This window comes from Dufourea novaeangliae, unplaced genomic scaffold (assembly GCF_001272555.1).
Source record: "Dufourea novaeangliae isolate 0120121106 unplaced genomic scaffold, ASM127255v1 scaffold193, whole genome shotgun sequence".
NCBI lineage: Eukaryota > Metazoa > Arthropoda > Insecta > Hymenoptera > Halictidae > Dufourea > Dufourea novaeangliae.
Window position 1 is genome coordinate 714,821 of NW_015374074.1, and position 20,075 is coordinate 734,895.

A 20,075-nucleotide genomic window follows, 5' to 3' on the forward strand; every position below is an offset into this window, starting at 1 on the left:
ACAACATTGTTTGATTCTTTTCACCTTTTTACACTGGGTGTCTGCGAACTGGCGGTGCAATCTGATATGAGGTGATTCTATATGTTAAAATTAGTAAAACATGTAGAATGAAACTTCTTCACGTGATGCTGTGTTTTCCAGTTAATTGAATTGGAAAATATGCTCGATACGCGTTCAGTCGAATAGGAGTTGGCTAAAGCGTCTGTTCATTGCATTCTGTTTCTACTTATTCCCAGCATAAATACATCCACTACGTTTAAAAGTTAAAAGCAGACATACTTCTTAGTTACATAAATGATTCTTTGGTAATGTATTGAAAGTAACCGCCTGTATAAATAAAGTTTATTACATATTATGACCAATTTTCCAGAAATTATTTTTATTTCTAACTATAATTCTTAAAAATGATTTATTTTGTCGAATTTTGGTTATGTGCGTGTTCTGTTATTTGTGAATATGTCACACAGATCTGGAAGTATCGTAAAGCAAAATGGGGAAATTAAAAATACTTTAATGAATTAATAAATAGGGTGACCGAAATTTGTTTGGAAGTTATTGAAAATAGTGGTGGACATTTTAGGTGAAGTAAAAATTTGGTAAGAATTATTTTCTTTGTTACTTTTGAGTTTCTTTCGTAATATTTAATATACAGGGTGTTATGTAATTAGTAGAATAACCGGGTTGAGGAGATTGTACGTGAAAAAAATAAGTCGAAAATATGCAATTGAATATTTCCTTTTGAGACTTCGTTTTCGAACAAATCGACTTTGAGAGTTAATCCGAAACACTTGTATTCGTTCATGCTATGTATGTACATAGTAAGTAGAAACGGAATTCAATGAAGAGACGCGCTGGCGACATCCTATTCAATTGCACGCGTATCCAGCAGATATTCAAAGTCAATTTTCGCGAAAACGAAGTCTCAAATGAAAACATTTTATTCTAACATTCATCTAACATCTATGTATTGGTGCTGATAATAAGTATAGCAGATGTATGAGCCAAGTCCCTATTCAATGAAGCATCATACAACAAAATGTTATTCTACCTTTTCGACTTATTTTTATATGTACAATCACCTCCCTCGGATTGTACCATCAGTTCGGAGAAATCTTGTATACAAACAAGGTGAAAACAAAAATGGATTCATAACTTCAAAGGTAGATAGCACTCGTTAAATGATGAAAAAAGTCTTAATAAATATGGGTCGAAAAGTTAATATTTTCAAAATTATAAACAATTTTTTTGTTTTGGTTAAAGCTGTACAGAAAATTGTAAAAAACTAATAACAATTGTAAAAAAACCTATATCTAGGAAAAGAAGAAATAAGGTTCCTGCTATACAGTACGATAGCTCCCGAAGCGAGAAAGTTACATGCTTTAACCGAAATAAAAAATGTTTATACAGTAGACTCTAACTATATTGCCATATTCGGGGTTGTTGGGGTGTAAAATGGCAATGAGTTTAGAGCCCTCTCCATGCTAAGTTCTATCGCCATGGCCTCGGCCTCAGCGCCTGCGCAAAAGCTGGATCGTGCTGGAGTGTCAGCGTACGCAATATGGTGGGAGAGCGAATTTGTGTGCGCGAAAGTACGTGTGAAGGGGAACCGCCTCATGTGGCAATGTGTTTAGTGACAATATACTTAAGAGTCTACTATAATGTCGAAAATATTAATATTTCAACGCACATTTACTAGGACATTTTTCATCATTTGGCGAGTACAATCTACCCTAGAAGTTATGAACCCTTGTTTGTTTTCACCCTGCATACGTGTACTTGTAGTCGCATGAACTACTATCACTAATTAACGACTTATTTCATCATGTTACATTGCATGTAATACATTAATACTTTTAGGGAACACAATGATTTTCTTGAACTTTTAAAAAGCTGCTAGCTGTTTCTTCATATCTTTGTTTATTCAATTCTTTCTTCTCTTATGTATTGATTGTCCTTTAGAAATACATATACAGAACAATCGGTAGTATATGCAATAATACTATAGTTCCATTTTATATAAACACTACATCAAGTTATTTACAGCAGGAAAAGCGCACTCTTACCAGAAATGAATCTAAAATTGTTTTATATATTTACACATTTACTAGTTAACTTTATTGTCAATTTTGCACATTCTGAATACATATGTAAATTTCTACATTCTTTAGCTATGTAAACTTTGATCTAAAATTAATATTAAATTACCAAAATGTATTATTCCATACCTAGGCAGTAATACCAAACAATTATCATCGTAAAATTTATTTACGTACTGCTTAAGTGAAAACATCAACTCTGAAAGTTTGTTACATACTGATTCTACATTATGGAAGCATAAACCTATATATTAAATGAATTTGTAAAGTTGATTTTCTCGAAGACGAACCAGTTTTGTTCTACATTTTGTATTTGTTTTTGCACGTAGTATCATGTTTTTTTCGATTATACTGTAAACTCTGCTGGCTTTCTATTATCTCAAGAGTATCAAAAGTACGAACGTTCACAGTAAACAGGTGTGTAAAAAATACAAAAACTACCAAAGTTAAAAAAAAAGATCATGTACGTGAAAAATAAACAAAGTACAATTTTATCCTTAGATTGATGGAATTGGTTAATAAATAGATATCATTTTTTGGGACGCTTATAACGGCACAACCATGAGGAGACATTCCGAGAATAATCTAAAAAGCGTCTGCTAAAATACATCTGACGATGCTTAAATGGTACGTGAATCGTTTGGATACAAGAATCAGCGTTTTAAATACATTCCACTTAACGCACTATATTTAACACTGACGCTCGCAATTGAAATCGAGAGCAATTTGCCCAAAATTGATTGCTCTCTCGTTGTACTACCAATTAAATAAACTCAGCAGCGCGTGTCTGGACGGGAGTTAAATGATAGCTGTTGTAGTTTCTTCTGAAAACATTTCGATTTGATTACACTGAACAATAGAAATTTATTCGTTTGTTACTGCCGTGTTGAAAAACCACTTTCAATCAATGTGTCGTATATTAGATACAGTACACTACACATACACATGATTAATATACATATAGAGTACACAAATGTGTAAATCATTAGAGTTGAGCCACAAAAAAAATACAATAAGTAAAAACTTTCATTACAAGTACATTTTTTTTGCAATATTTTTATTTGATACATAGTCTGCATTTCTCTATTTTTAATTAATGCAGTGGAAACTTAAACGTACTGCCATCTGTGCACTCGTAGTAAAAATTATTTTTAGTTTTATATTTTAAATTACATTACTTAAATTTCATAATTTAATGAATTCCCTACAACTGTAATTTAACTAATACTATAGTAACGAAAATGTTTAAATAGTGACTGGTGAGTATAGAATTTTTCACGAGAAAATACAATTATTGGAATAATAAATAAATAAAATATTAAACAGTGTTTTACTGTTACTTAATAATTAAATTATTTTAAAATTCATGCGCAACTATAATTTAACTGACATTATGTATAACAATGAAAATGTTTATATAGTGACTGTAATGAAGTGTAGAATTTTCCACAAGACATTTCATACATTGCACCAAGAATGTAACTCTGTGTGTGCATAAATATTCGCTAAATTCGTCTTGCGATATATAACACCTTAAAACTGCCACTAATTTTATGCTCTGAGACGCAGAGCTTCCGACGGGTATTTACTATCCTCTGAAGATGTTACTTGTTACGTATTACGTGTTGCGTGTATACATACTTTCCGAGGTAGTTGTGACAGAGAAGAGGAATAGCGCACATGTCACTCCCATAAATCGGCATTTTTTGTGTGAAACGAAACCGAGGATGCGCTGTAAATGAGCGTGCGTGAAATTCAATTAAGACGAATACTTTAGGCACACGCTTTTGTTCTTTATACATATTCTAAACACTAATGCATTCGAAGTAATAAAAGCTCTTCACGTATGAAACTTATTAACGCAAAGTATTTATCAATAAATTGTGGATGTTTATGCAAAATTTATATTTTTATGTACTATGTATTTATTGAAGAATAGAAAATTTATCAACAGAAAGAGTTTATTATCAATAAATTGTGGATATTTATGCGTATTCGTATTTTTAAGAATTCATTAGAAAATAGAAAATTGGAATCTTAATGTTAGGAATGTTAGGATATTATAAGTGGAAACTTGTTAATTTAATGAATGGTTTTGTTAGTAATAGGTCAAAAGGAAAATAAAAACCGTGTCTTACTTTAGTCAATTACATGTGGTATATTGCATAAAATCTGTAGTTCAGTTCTTAATTAATTTTTTAGCTGTGATCGACACTACTAATTCTAATTATTTTTTCTAAATCATTGAATTTACTTTTGTTAAACATGTACAAAATGCACATTTCATATTCGTGCTAGTTAAGACACAGATGTTATTGAGTAATATGTGAATTATATCAGTACATTTGTTTGAGACTATAGATAATAGTTTCCTTTAAAATGTATTTAATTGTACTGTTTAAACGTCAGAACTGCTCGAATTAGAAGGAAGAAAACAAAATCATTTTGTTGTAACTGAAATTATACAGAGGATAAAAGCATTGTCTCTTAAAAATAAATTTCATAGATTTCTAAATGGTCTTATGAGTGTTTCCATAATCTTCCTCCGCGTTAATTCTTTTGAATTTCAAATTATATATTTCATTACTGTTGTAGATTTATTTAATTCCATACATTTCTTATAAAAGACGTGAGTATGCAAATATTTTTCGAATGCACTACACATATATGAAAAATAGTCTCTAAAAATATTTTATTTTTTATTATTCTTTGGCCACATAATATGGGATGGAAGCGGTTGTTCGATATTCACGAAATTTATACCATACAGCGCGCATAAGGATGCAGAATATGAATGGCGATGAATACATATATAAAAGATATTGAGGAAGGGGCGAACTATTGTACGATAACGTGAGAAACATTAGAGATGCCGGGTGTTGACTAACTTTTATGATACCAAGGAATCTCATTTGAATTTCGAATATCCCCTTTATTATGTTAGATTCAAGTATGATGAACACTGGCTATACAAAGGTCAAGAGTTTAAACCCTTATTATGTACATATATTACTCGAGACCATCAAAGAATCATGTAAGGGTTATAACAAAGAGAGGATCGAAAACTTGGGGGCTTATGATACTCACCCAGAAAACTAAAAAATGTCTAACCAACATAGGTCCCAAAATGAATTCTTTCAAAGAAAGATACATCAGTTTGTTTTCATATTTGTTACAGATGTTCTGTGCGTATGTCTTACTTCAATTTCGAAACAAAACTTACATCTGCGGGTTATGGATCGATGTGCATCCTAGATAAAGTAATTTTTGTTAACACTATTAATTATCTGGTATTGTCATTTTCCAAATAACCTTGTATTAATGTACTTTTTAACCAATTTTTCTGTTTACATTCAATATGTTGCAAGGAGACTCATGATATCGAATGCTTCTAAAATCTCAGAAGATTTTAAGATCTATGATTAAGACATTTTTTGCTCCTATTTGTGAGTACTACTAGCTAAAATGTATAGTTGCCAGCGAGAAATTAAAGGGTTAATTTATATTTTAAAGGGGTGAGCTTATTTATAGATTGTGCACATTTACAGATGGTGTAGAATACACGAGCGAGATATTATTCTTTAATGTCAAAAGTGAAAGAAGTAGTAATCATCACAACAGTGCAAGAAATAAACCCTTCAAAAAGATAATGGTGGTAGGTTTAGTCTTAAGGATTCGTTTCGCTCGTCCAATAAGCCTCTAAACTTTAGAGTCTAAAGTCTTAGACCTTTTTTATTAATTATTCTGCATAGGGGAGACCCACCCGAAACCGGATATCTGGGTAAAATTGGGACCTTCCACTATTTTTAAAACGGTTCTAAATTTTCCCACGTCGTTACAGTCACATATCGCCGTGATTTGCATCAGTTCATCAACAAACGCTGATCGCGATAGGTACACATCTGCTTACTAGGTTTATAATGTTTTCCGTGTATTTGAGTGCTTTGATCTTATTTTCGAACATTTTACAATTTCACAATTGTTGGTAGTGTTGGGTAAGCACTTCTTGGTATAAATTATGTTCCTTGTCGTATAGTAACCCTTTGACTGCGAACAACGCCTATAGGCGCCCAATGCTAGATGCTCATTTGGTGCGAGCAGCGCCTTCAAGCGCCTAATGTAAGATGCGTATATTGTATATGTATAATATTACATCTTTTATGTTTGCAAATTACTTTTTTAATAAATATAACTGCAAAATAATGAAAAAGACTGATTTGAGTGAGCAATTTTTATTAATAAACAAGCATGTAATCTACAGTATTGCGCCGTGTACCATGGCGGTTGTTGCTACTACTGCGCCGGACTAATGGCACGTTTCGTTTCTGATTGTTCCACAGTGAAAGGGTTAAAGTGCAAATAAAGTGTAATAAAGTGGCTGGGGGTCCGAAGAATTGGATGGATCTTTCGCTCTTTCTTTTTGCATTTTCCTTTTTCCCAAAAAGTTAGATGTAAGCGATTGTTTGGTGAAGAAATTCTTTTAATAAACCACAATTTCGATTTCTTTCTTACTATATTAATGTCAGAGTTATGAAATTTTATTCCCAGAGCATCTGTTTTACCCTTATTTGAACAAATATCCGTCTACTCCCATACGTATCACATATTTTACACATTTAATTAATGTTAAGTAAAAGTTAACAATTACCGTTTACATTAGTATAAAGCTTGATTAAGATACTTTAAATGCATTCAACTGAGAAATTACACATGATTGTCTAAGAAAAGTCTTATTATTTCTAAACGTGGCTTGTACTAAAATGTACAATCCGAATTTCATAAAAAGAACTAGTTCAATTTTTGCGCATTGTATTAAAACTCGTAATCAAATCGCAAGTGTGCCCGACAAAGTATTAATTTAGTTTGTTTAAAATAAATGTTGATTTTAAACGAAAACTTTTTTGGGCGTTCTGTTACTACTTACACGGGTAACAATAATTCTTTGAGTCAATTGTCTATCTGTAATTGCTCAACTAAGGGCATCATAATCTAGAGTATTTGAATCATGATTCGTAGTAATGCAATGTACAAGTAGTATTGTATATCGAATTTTAACGTTGATTGAATATGTGAAATCTGTTTATGGGTGAAGTACCCAGATACTTTCGTAAATAATTGCATATTATAAGCTGAAAGTACAGCATTACTGGAAAGTTTTTTGCAACACCAAAAATAAATGATAGTATCGTACGGAAAATATGTCAATTTGTCAGATCTGTAGCATTTGGTTCGTTTTATTCGCTTGGATGGCTCTTTCTTTTGCAACCGGCCAAAAGTGAAAAGTCAATAATCCGCACAGGTCACTGGAACCACGACCTTAAAAACACTAATTAAGTAATATAAAAATTGTTAATTTATAGGATGGAATTTTGGACTGCGAACCCTACGTAAATAATTAGAGGGCTGGTTGCTTATTACTGAACTGCGAATGTTTATGCAAATTTACAACTTGGACACTGATATACAAGAAAAAATTTCAGAAAACTTTGTTTCATGTAGTAGGGATTTTGATATGTTAATAACAATACATAAATACTATTAAGTTTCCTTAAAATATTTATTTTGCTCCATTTTGCAAGTCAGGAACACTATAAATGCATAAACATTCGGAGTCTACCACTGTTCTAATTGTTTCGAACAACTATTTGTGTACTATATTATCGAAGTCTCGAACGCGATTGACAAAGTTATTTAATACGTTAATATGTTAAAAATTCTCATTTTGAGAAAACATCGATGACCTTGAAACTTCACAAAAGATTGATTTTGAGAAAATATTTTTTCTGTCTTTATATGTTCCCCTAAAAATAGTATAACTTTGTCCTAAGGAGTGTTTTCATACAACCATATATTAGGTCTTCCCATTTAAATGCCCTCACTCTGTGTAACTTTCAAAATGAGTTTAACTTCTATGACCTTCCAGTTTATACGTGGTCAGATATGAAATAATTGCATATGATGTGTAGCTACACTGAACACGCTATGTAGCTTGATCAATAGACAGAGGATATTTATACATTTCTACGAGGTACAATCGAGTGTGCAATATATTAAATTTATAGTAAATTCATCTTTTCAATTATTTAGTGGAACGCTGTAGTGAGGGCAGATCCAGTCCTTCAGTTATCAACATGTTCACAACCTCTTTTACGCGATATAAAAAAAGCTTTTCTTTTAAAAAATTAAACATCAGTTTTCTTATTCGAAAAGTATTGCAAATTTAAGAAGTTGACATAACGTTGCTCAAAAAAAGCAATTCATTTTTACAGAATATTTTGTTTTCCATTTTCAACATACTCTCACCATTTAAAAATAGTTGATAACTTATTGGTTCACCTAATATAATACAGCGTGGTTGCCTACTGGTGTCAGAATCTCTAAAGGGCGATTATACATGTTAAAATAAAACGAAAACCAAGCATGACGAAATTGTGCTGGAGGGTTCGGATCAAAGTTGGGCAGAATTTTATTCGAATAATACACAATGAAAAGCAGCATTATCTAAGGGTGTCGTTCTGAGCTTTAAACAGTCAATGAGATTAAATAATTGTTCGACAAATGTCGATTCGTTCATAAAGAAGTATTATTTTATTATAAAAATGGAAATTTCCACGTTTAAACAATTAAAAATGACGAAATACTTTTTTTTATCTTTTATTCGTTATTCGAAACATTTTATCTAGATAATAAGTTTCCAATCTCTGGTTCGGATTCAAGTTATTAACATTCAGAAATCGGGGTTAAAAAACGCCTGGTACTATGCAATCTGCGTACAAGCGGTAAGCGTAGAGTATGACAGTCACGGCGCGTACAATTAGCGCACAGTGATACGAATCGCGGAAAACGGAATACAAAATCTTTACGTCTACATTTTAGCGTATATCATTACAAAAATCGTCATTCGACAGGTTCTTGGGGTCGTAGAATCTGATTTTGGGCTCAAACTTTGAATTATATTAAAGCTAAACCCAGTAGGGGGGAGGAAATATCGATCAAATAATTTTATATTTTGTTTAACAGTATTATCCAATTTGTTATAATATTTTAAGTTAATTACAGCATAAAATTGAAAACAAAAACTGATACAGGTAGCAATTATATAAGAGAGAAAGGTAATTGAGCGCGCAGAGACTAAGAAGTCAATAGTTTGTATAAATCACACTTCATATATTGAACAATTTTCCAGTTATTCATAGAATGAAGGGATGCATTAATTTTATGCTACCTATTAAAGTACATATATAAATAGTTGTGAATAACAGAAATATGAGAAATTATATGACGGTCGTAAGTAATCTCATGTTACATTTTTCGGAATTGAGGTGAATCGTTGAAACTTATATTATTCGATAGCCTACAGTATATGGAATGTAACTGCAAAAGTTGAACTTACGCATCCCTCTGACTTGGGAGTATTAACCTCTCATATTGGTAGCAATCACGCGGCTGGGCGCGGCGCGGAATAAGTATCTATACCCGGCCAACATGTTTCTATATTCCTGAAAATATCAAGGAAAGTATATTTAAGTAAAATAAAAAGTGACAATAATTAAATATATAAATATATAAATATAGAAATATACAAGTTCACAATAACTCATATTTCATTCTTAGAACGTGTGCTCAATTTTTTCTGCGTTGAAATGTAGATGTAAGGATTTTTTATCGTGTTTTCCGCGATTCGTACCACTGTGTGGCGTTCTCTGAAAAAAATACCGTACCTTTCATTGGGTACAATCCCAACACTTGCAGGTCATTCACGAGCGTTGGGGACACTGTCGAGGAGCAGGTAGCAGGTCCACTCGATGTTTACACATTTTTATTACTTTTCGGTACACTGCGTGGATTTCGAGTATCCTTCCCTTAGTTCGGGGACAGTCGTCAACGCGAACACATCTAATCAACGCGAAGTAGCCGTCGAGCTTTTTTATAGTATTCATTTAATTCATTGATTATAGATTATAGGTAGTTTTAGTTTAGTTTAAGTTAGTTTATTTAGCGTGTGTTTTGTTTGCATGTGTGCTGTGGGGTTCCTTGTGGATTTGCATGAGTAATCAGTTTTAATGTCGTGCAACGATTCGTGTGCACATTTTTTTGAAGATAACCCAGGCTCGAGTGCAGGTGTTACACATCACTTTTTTTACTACGAGGTAAAGGTCTAGTTTTTTTAGGTGACGCCAGTGAACGTGTCTGCTCTGTCATGCCCTACATTTACCGCTTGTACGCAAATTGACCCGTTTCAGGCGTTTCTGACTCCAAAAGATTATTGTTAATAACTTGAAGTAACAACCTTGAACATAATTACGTTATTCTTCAGTTTCTGACACTAGCAACCGAACACCCTTTATAATAATACATTTTCTACAATGAAAACTTTTCCTAAAATGAAAAGTTATGATACCGGCTGTAGACAGCAGTCTGCACAGAAAGACACTGCCCGATAGTGTATTAAGGGTATATTCTGGTGTAAACGCTCTAGAAAAACGGCCCTTGTAGGATTTTTGTTAAAGAAGACCGTAACAAATACAGTAAACAATCAATCTTTGGTTTATTAATATATATTTTAACATATTAAAATAAATTTTTTGTTATTTTGTTTAATACATACTTGTTGCAAAAACCGGCAATGCCTGTGATATGAAAAAAACGTTTGCCCAAACAGTATACCTAAAGTTTCGAGATCCACTCATCTCAAATAAAAAAAAACAAAATGTTTTTTAAACTTTGTGGGGATGGTTATCGTATCAAACACATTTTTATTAACAAATAATGAAAATTCGCGTATTGGCACCTGCTTTTGTGAAAGTGTTGTGAAAATAGGTCATTTTACATAAAACAATGTTCAATACAAAATCTGTCGGTTAACCAAGACTTCTGAATTCGTTTAATACGATAACCATACCCACAAGTTTCAAGAAAAACTTCGGTTTTTTGACTTCAGATGAGTAGATCTCGAGATATTATGTACACCGCTTGGGCATTTGTTTTTTAACATCACACTCATTGCTGCTTTTGTAGTATATATTTCACAAAATAACATAAAAACATTTTGTTCATAATAAACCCCAGACTGATTGTTCATTTGATATACCATAGTTTTCGTTTACAAAAATCCTAAAAAGGCTATTTTTTACAGCGTTTAGACCAGAATGCACTCTTAATTATTATATTTCAATTACAGTGCATTCCAATAGTTTTATCTATGTTATCGATTGTAAATTGATGCCTCTTATCTGACAAAATTAATTTATACCGACGAAAGAGGGGGTTCTACATAACATGACGTTATAGGGACATATATAACCCTGTTGTTCTCCTCGGGTTTGTATGAACCGAAATGAAGATTATATTTGAATAGGTAGTAAGTTCTGAAATATTTGTTTTTACTATCCAACGTATTTACATTTAACACCTACGTTTTGTGTATTTCCCATTTCTTTAGAACAAGTCACTACAGAGTTTGAAATAATTTTATTCCAAGGTATGCAAACGTGAACAATATGCAAGGAGAACGTAACAATTTAAAACAAACAAGAAAAACAAAACAGCAGGGTTAAATTTACGTCAATAATGTGCCGGAACCTCTCGTGGTCCATCCACATGTGCATTATACAAAATATGCAAAATAAAAAATAAAGGGACTTCCATTAAAAAGTGTCATTTTAAATTATAAGAAAACGCTGTTTTTTTTTATAATTATTGAAATATTTTTACTTAAATGCAAAGACTAAAGTCTGCCATTAATTATGGAATACATCTTCCAAGTGGCGGTCTAGGCTTTTCTTACAGAGAGCTATTTGTTTAAGGAAGTTTTTCATAACATTTTCGCACAAATCCTGCTTGATTTTGCGAATGACAACTCTGATATTGTCTTTTAGTGCTTGAATCGTTGCTGGAGCATTGAAGTAAACCTTATCTTTAACGTAGCCCCGAAGAAAAAAGTCTAATTGTGTCAGGTCGGATGATCTGGGTGGCCAACTGAAGCCTCCATTTCCAAAAATTACTCGTCCGGGAAATTTCTCGCGCGATAATGCAATTTTTTCACGACTTGTGTGACATGTAGCGCCATCCTGTTAGAAATAAAGGTCATCCTTGTCTCCGACATCCACGTCTGGCTAAAAAAAGTGAGTCAGCATTTCACGATAATGCACACCATTTACTAAAAAGGTCTCACCAGGCTCATTCTCGAAAAAATGTCATCATTTGTATAGTGAAGTTTCACAATTTGAATACGTTATACAAGCGTGTATCGTTCCATTTTTGTTAACCGTATAGTTTTTACTACTCGAAAAATGACAGCTCTAACATTCACAGATAAAAAATGGCGCGAAATTTAAAATGACACCTCTCAATGGACGACCCTTTATAATTCCAGTACCCTCTGGTGATAAAACAATTCACGTCCTAGTACTTCACCTATTTTCTATAGAGCATGTGCATTCGCGTAAACATATCTGTAGTCTAATAATAAGCGACACAGAAAATTTCGCCGATCTTTTTATTCTGGACTGGCACCGGGTCGCCGCGTGACACGGAATCTTGGGCTCGAGTGCCGTGGATCGAAATCGGGGAAAACAAAAATGTTACAGCGTGGACCGTGGCGAATTCCATCCCCCGACGGGAGTGGCTACTGTGACTAAAATTTACTTCACCGCCGAAGCAACACACGCGTCACCAGAAGAATGCCTCTGGAACCACGTGGTCCGGTCGACAAAGTAAAATCGGTCCCGATCCGATGGAACCACTCGCGACGGGAAGAGCAAGCACGAAAGAGAACGCACGCGTCCGTGACGAAGCTGGAAAATGCATCGGGACGGAAAGCGAAATAGTGAGAGGGGGAGGGAATGAGAGGGATGGAGTTTTGAGAGAGGGGGCCGTGGGGGAAGAGGGAGGGAGGGAGAGAGAGAGAAAGAGGTGAAAAAAGGAGGGAGTCGTTCTTCCCGTTTCTTTAAATAAGCACCGCGTAATACTCCGGCTAAATATAATCGAAACGGCGCAGCTGAGAGAAAGACGCCAAGCGTCGGCTGGTATACCGATGCTTCTACCGACACCCGGCGTCTACCAGGCACATGTGACGAATAGGTCGACGCTTGATTAGAACAGGAAAATCGTATATTTCACGGAACGGTTTCAAGGGTTTTCCTGACTGCCCGACGATATCGATACGTTCACCGACATCGGTGACGTTTGGCCGATTTACCGATTTGTACGATCCAAATCCCATCGAAATAATGGATTTCAGATGTTTCTTTATTTTGGAATCGCTGAATTTAGAAAGGTGCTTTCGTTGGAATGTATGCTACCTTTTAATTTATTGATCTGAGTCTTGAAAAATAAGTTTATGGTGTGATTGGAGAATATTATAAAATACTTTACTGTTTAGAGTATTTTTCATTCATTTTCTTTAGTGTTAATGATAATCGAGTACAGGTTTTATTTTAAACGTAATTATGATTGAAACTAACCTTTCTGTAAAAGTATATACAGTAATTCCTCGATTAATGCGATGCGAACAACGGCGTTATTCCTACCACTGTGGGATCCCCTCCTGGAACCAATCAAAACAGAGTAAACAGAAGCTAAGGAGAGGCTCGGCTTTGTGCAAAAAAACAAATTTATAACTGTTAATTAAAATAACACGAATACTCCGAAGCGGACCCGAGTTTGTCGCACTCATCGAGACATCACTGTACATATCTTTTTGCATACAACTATTTCTTTTGTGTCAGCAAAAAACAGAAAAATTAAAAAAAAAATAAAAGAGAATATATCCATCTAACGGCAAAAAACTGTAGTAATAACTGGAAGATAAGAAATCTTTATTCTCTAAAATATTAAAGTATATTTATTTCAGTTCTAGAAAAAAGTACAACTTCATTTTTTAGTAACATGCATTGAAAATTCAAGAACCAGAAACATTTTAAACATTTATGTCACTGTTTTTGTAACTAAAATCAGTTAGATGCTACGTCCAGTTTTATTTATATTAACTGAAACAATTGCAGTGTTTTTCGTGAGACTCAAACTTCATTCAGACGTGTTTCTTAGCTTTGAAAATTTGCTTGTTCCTAGTTGTATCAATAAATAATGTACTATATCATGTCAAATTCAATATTTATTTGAACATAAATTGAGAAATAAATAAATTAAAATTACATTCTTTCAAATGAAATTGCCAGGAAAATCACTTATTAGTAGACGCAATATAAAAGAGATTTGCAACAGACGAGAGTCACCGTTTCTGTTAATTTATTGTTACTGTTTGAGGAAACGAACGAAAGGTAAAATGTTACAGGTTTATAGTTTCTTCATAGAAGTAAATATTAGATGCAGTAAGAGCTAAAATGGCGGTATTGATAGTACAACATCATGTCTCATGTATCCTATTTTTCTTATTAAAACCAAAACTGCTCTTGAAACCTAGTATCATTGCCGTCATTGTTTCATACTTTATTTATTTTAAGGGGATCTCTTGAATAATCGCGTTTTATGCAGATACAAGGATGCTTAGCTACGTTCATCCTTATTTTCAAGTACATTAATAAACTGTATAATGAAGATGTTAGTACCTGTTATTAGCAAGGAAAAGTTTGTAGTAGAAATGAGAAGTAACAGTCTATAGAATTTATAGTCCAGAATTTATTAATTACTTTCATATATAAAATCACTAAATACATAATATCTTCTTGACGAACTTTCGACATTTTAATGCTTCTCCTTTACTTCCTTCCTTGTAAGAATGTGAAGTAACAATTTTTACAATCGATAGTCCGTGATTTATTAAGTAAATTCCTAATTACAACCACTAAATAATATCTTCCCGGCGAACCTCCAATATTTCAATATTTCTTTCCTCTAAATTTCTTTCTTTAATAAACAGTACGAATATGAAATAACAATCTATACAGTACATATTCCATGCTCTATCAAATGCTTCCGTAACTCAAATCAACCAACAATGTCTACCTAACAATCCTCAAACATTTTAAAATCACTTCTCTGATACCACTTAAATGCTTCCGTAAAACAAATTATCAAACATCTTCCTAATAAACCTCCAATATTTTAATGTCCCTCCAGATATTTCCCTCATTAAACACTAAAACTACCAATATTGTAAGGTACATTTAATGAAATTGTATAATGCACTAGTGGCAGAAAGTATTGCCTCACTTGTGCAGTAGTGAAAAATTGTCAAAATTCAATGTTCCATAAGTTTGTTAATATTCATCAAAATTTGTTTAAATGCAGAGCAAATTAAAACTTGAGCTTCCTATTTTTTGACTTTTTTGCTCGATTTTATTTGACTCGGTGCCCAAGGGATAAAATCTAAAAATTTGTTCATATTTGAGAATGGATGTATCTAAAAGGCAACAGTGTTTGTAATTTTGGCGTATAGTGTCAAAAATTATGAACCTTTGTCTTCAAAATAAGCGAAACTGCATCCAAAACGGATGTTTTTAACGAAATTATAACCATTTACAGAAATGTCTGCCTGTTTATGGTTTCATGTCTTTCGTGCATTAGACCGTTCAAATTGTTTCTCCAATAATGAACTGTAAAAATGTGTGGTATTAATTTAACGAAAATAAAACTAAAATAATATTACAATGACACTATCGCTCACAAGTGTTAATACACCTGGTGTCTATGAAAATGTAATGTTTCGTAAAATTTATACATTTTAGGCCACGTTTATTTCTTTATAGCAGCATAACTGTTGCCCATCGAACTTTAACATTCCCCGTATAATATTTCCTTCAGATTTTCAACAATTCCGTAATGTTTTGCAACATATACTGATTTATTCGTCAAATGCCGTAATACTTACATATGAAGAAAAATGAACATGATAAAAAATGGAGAATAAAAAAATTTAAACAATAAATAATGGTATTAATACATATTAATAGATTTTGCTAGTAGTGTACATTGATACATATAATATATAATACAGTACAAATATACAGAATATAATACAACGTAGAACGTATAATAGTGGAGACCAAGGACAAATGTAACACGAGACGAATGTAAAAACTGTTATAAAACAAATGCCAATTGACCAACAGTTCTCTCCTCCCATCTTTATAAACAAATTCCATCTGTCCTCCACCTCAGTTATCGCTAACACACAGCAGTAAGCGGATTTCCTAATACGACTACCCTATTGAAATAATGTACCAAAAGTAAGTTTGCATTATCTCTTTCAATTTTGTATCTTTTTGTTTCAGTTCCATAAAATCCTCTGAAAGTCTTTGTGTTGTATTAAATAATTAATGTATTTTCAGGTAGATATGACATTTTTCATGATAATAAATTAGGTTTGCATATAGTAACGTGTTTATGAGAGATAGCATTGGTAAACTGATGTAAGTTGTCGACTTTCTTTTATACCCATTGGTTTTCCGAGTACGCTATTTTAACAATTAAGGAATTAAGGTTCCTTCCAGAACACCAAAACTATTTGTAAAAGGAACATATACCATGGGCTGGCTTCTGCAGAATTATATAAATTAGGTGCAAAAGAGGTTACAAACACAAAAGTGTCTTCCAGACACGCCTTAAAGTCGGTTAAACTACGCCACGTAACATTGTTTCGACATATTAAAGGTCAGAAAAATATAATTGTAAAGGGTCAAGCTGACTTACCTTCTGTTTATTATATCGACAAGAAGGGTGTTTTCAAACGAAAAGGAAATAGTTGTGCAACATTATTTGTTGTATTTGTCCGGTATCAACTACGGTATGACAACAAAAGAAATAAAAAAATTGGCTTACGAGTTGGCAATAAAGTATGAAAACTCTATTCCTGACTCTTGGAATGAAATGAATGTTAATACTACATACTTGTTTCCATTTGAAAAATTTTAAAAGTTTATGTTACGTTTATGTTTATATTCATCTTTATATTTATGTTTATGTCCTTTAGTTGTTTTTTTTTTCAATTTAGATACAATGTTACAATCATTCCTAGGGATAGGGACAAAAGTACTAAATGAGTAATTTTAAACAAAGTCTTATTTCAAAAAACTAGTACAATATATTCTAAGTTTTAAAGTTTGATTATGCTGTCCAATAATCAAGGTTTCTCGTTGTCTACATTTTTTTTGAAAATTCTACTGTATTCAAAACTTACGTACTCAAAACGAAAAATTGTTACGTCTCTCCCTCGTCTCCCCTAAATTAAACATCAACATAAACCCCAACAGAAACACCTTTACATTTTGGGTACTTCTAGTTTCAATATTTCCGGTTGTTCTAGTATTAATGGACACCGCGAAAAGTACAATCAAACGGTCAAAGACCTTCCAACATCCACATCCGTCCAATCCTACGTGGCATAATACCTCCACACCCCTATCAATAACCCATAATAAACCGGGTTCTTCCGCCCGTTCTCAAGCTCCCCCGACGTTAGCCACCCATCTCGACCCCAAGGTTCGACCCGTCCGAAACTCCGATTCTATACGTGGAAACACGATTCGCGGCCGTCTGAATATCTCGGCAGAAGTTGAGCCGAAGTGGAGTGCGCGAGCGAGCGGGCCGAGCGGGCGGACGACGTCGTGGTAGGGCGGTGGAGAGGGTGGGCGAGTGGAAGAAGAAGCTTTTGGCTGGCAGTCAGTGGGTCAGGGCGCCGAGTCGCATTCCACGAGCCGGCCGAAGGCATCCTCCCGTCGGGAAAATAGAGTTTTCCGAACGACACCCACGATCCCCGCGTTCGCGCCCGTGCCTATCCGGAAGAGGCAGTCAACGTGTCCGTCATTCGAGGCTGACTTTTCTTTTTATTCTCCGCGCGTGAACACGCGGGCGACCGGAAGTCGCGATTCCATCGCTGCTTGCTGGTTCCAACGAACCGCCGCCGGACCTCCACCGGTACGCGTAACATTTCGAGGAGATCGTTCGCGTCGCTACGCTCCTTTTTCACGCGATATGGTGTGCGATTGCGTGGCCCCGGAGTGTTCCGCCGAACTAGGAGGAACAGATGTGTTCTTGAAGAAGGCCTTGGAGGAGCTGCTGAAGTGTATGCTTCGAGTATGGTGCCGGGAGGGACAGGCCCTTACCAGGCTAGGCTCGTCAACGCATGGTAAACGTTTCTTACACTGTTTGCAGTAAATCCTCGATGACTGTTCGGAGGTCTTCGACACTGACAAGAAGAGGTCTCCGGGTGTAACGCTGACTTTTTAATAAAGTTTAGCACAGTGATACAGCTTGGAATTCTGAAGCCAATGATATTTGTTTCAGCCGCGTACGGCCATTAGTTTATGAAATATTTAATGTTCAGTGCCGACTAACCTTCGAACACTCATTGAGGATTTAGTGTATTACGATGCAACGTCGATCATTCGAAATAACGGTTATTGGAACGTAGAACAGGAGCCATAGACGTATTGTAAAATAGTTTAAATGATTATGTTTACGTGGTCGGGATGGAAACATAGCACTTACTATTTTGTCCTCCAAAGACTTACTGACATATCTACAAGTTTTACATATTTCTGGTTTTTGAACAATTGAGATACTAAATATTATTTTTTAACATATTCCTGAAGCACAATGCCATATCTATTGTTTATAGCCACGTAACTGCCTACGGAAATATTATGTATCCACGTTAGTTAGTTGCTGTTGTAAGACAGATAAACGTATCTGGCCTATTATAGTAATGTAGATAACTAACTGACTTCATTAAGTCGCAACAAAATTTTGTTTATTACAAAAAAGATTTAATATACAAATTGGCATTATTAAAAGCACTGAATTGCTCTTTTCTCAAAGAATGTTCTCAATTTCTACATATTGAGGGATGTCTTATATCCATTCAATCATTCGCAGGTAGTAATTGTTCCTCGTTGAATTCTTACCGAATGGATCCAGAATTACAAGGCTTTTGCACCTTTGATTTGCTCTTCTCTAAAATTTAAAAAGTCTGACTTAATACACTCTGGCTCTGGTGTCCAGATAGTAATGTTCAAAATTTTGAATTTGCATAAAATTCATTCTATTACATTTATTATTCACATATCACTTAAAAAGCGATTATAAGTACACTATGACTTTTACGCATTTATAACGTATACATACAATCATTTCAAACTCAATGTACGAAAACATTTAATGGAGTTCGATGAAGTAATTTCTTTGGGACCTAAGCAAATCGTTAATATATTAAAGAAATTTCTGTTTGATGCTAGTTTTTGTAAAATGGTTAAGGAAGGATATTGATGTAATATTATACATGATTCATAAATATTATAAAAACACATTTATATAAAGTGTCCTATAGGTACATTATTATTATTGATGAAATTCTTATAACATTTCTTTCTTTTCTTTCACCTCAACATCTTTTGACAGCACAGCACTAAATATGTAGCAAATAGCAATAATACTAGCTGACGTTCGTATACTTTCTAGTTAAGCATAAAACGCTTAGTAAGTCCGTAAAGACGTTTTTTTATGCGGAAATCCCCTTCATTTTTTATCCGTGACCCCCTTCAAATTTTAAATTGCTTAATGCCACTTTTAACGTTAAACGAAAGAATTTAATTATGTTCGCCAACTGGGATAGAGTAACAAGTTTTATCTCGGTGAAATAAAGCAGATATTATGGTTATCATGCGCACCTGAAATGTCGTTAATGTTCGTTAAAAGCTTTGCGAAAAATTGTCATGAGAGATGAGCGTAAACGTTGAAGTTGCGAGACCAAGCGGCGACGTTGAAAGGGGATAGAGCGGGAGTTTCGTCAGTGAAAAATTAAATTACTATCGCGAATGTTTGCTGGGTCAGAAGGGAATCCCACGTGGCATCAAAGTTTGTTGAATGAGATATACATCCCAACGCGGCTAACTTTTTGCCGCGGAAACTTACGGTAATAATGTTATCAGAAACTTTTCAGTTTTTCGAGACTTAATCGCGGAACCGTCACCGTGAAAATTTATTATTTATACACCGCACATGCGCGGAAGAAGAAATTCT

The 20,075-nt window shown here is 33.9% G+C and overlaps 1 protein-coding gene across 1 annotated transcript in view; it reads left to right on the plus strand.

Moving 5' to 3' along the window:
- The window catches only part of LOC107190484, a 164,532-nt gene that overhangs the window by 109,652 nt on the left and 34,805 nt on the right, over nucleotides 1-20,075 (plus strand). The window lies entirely within an intron of this gene.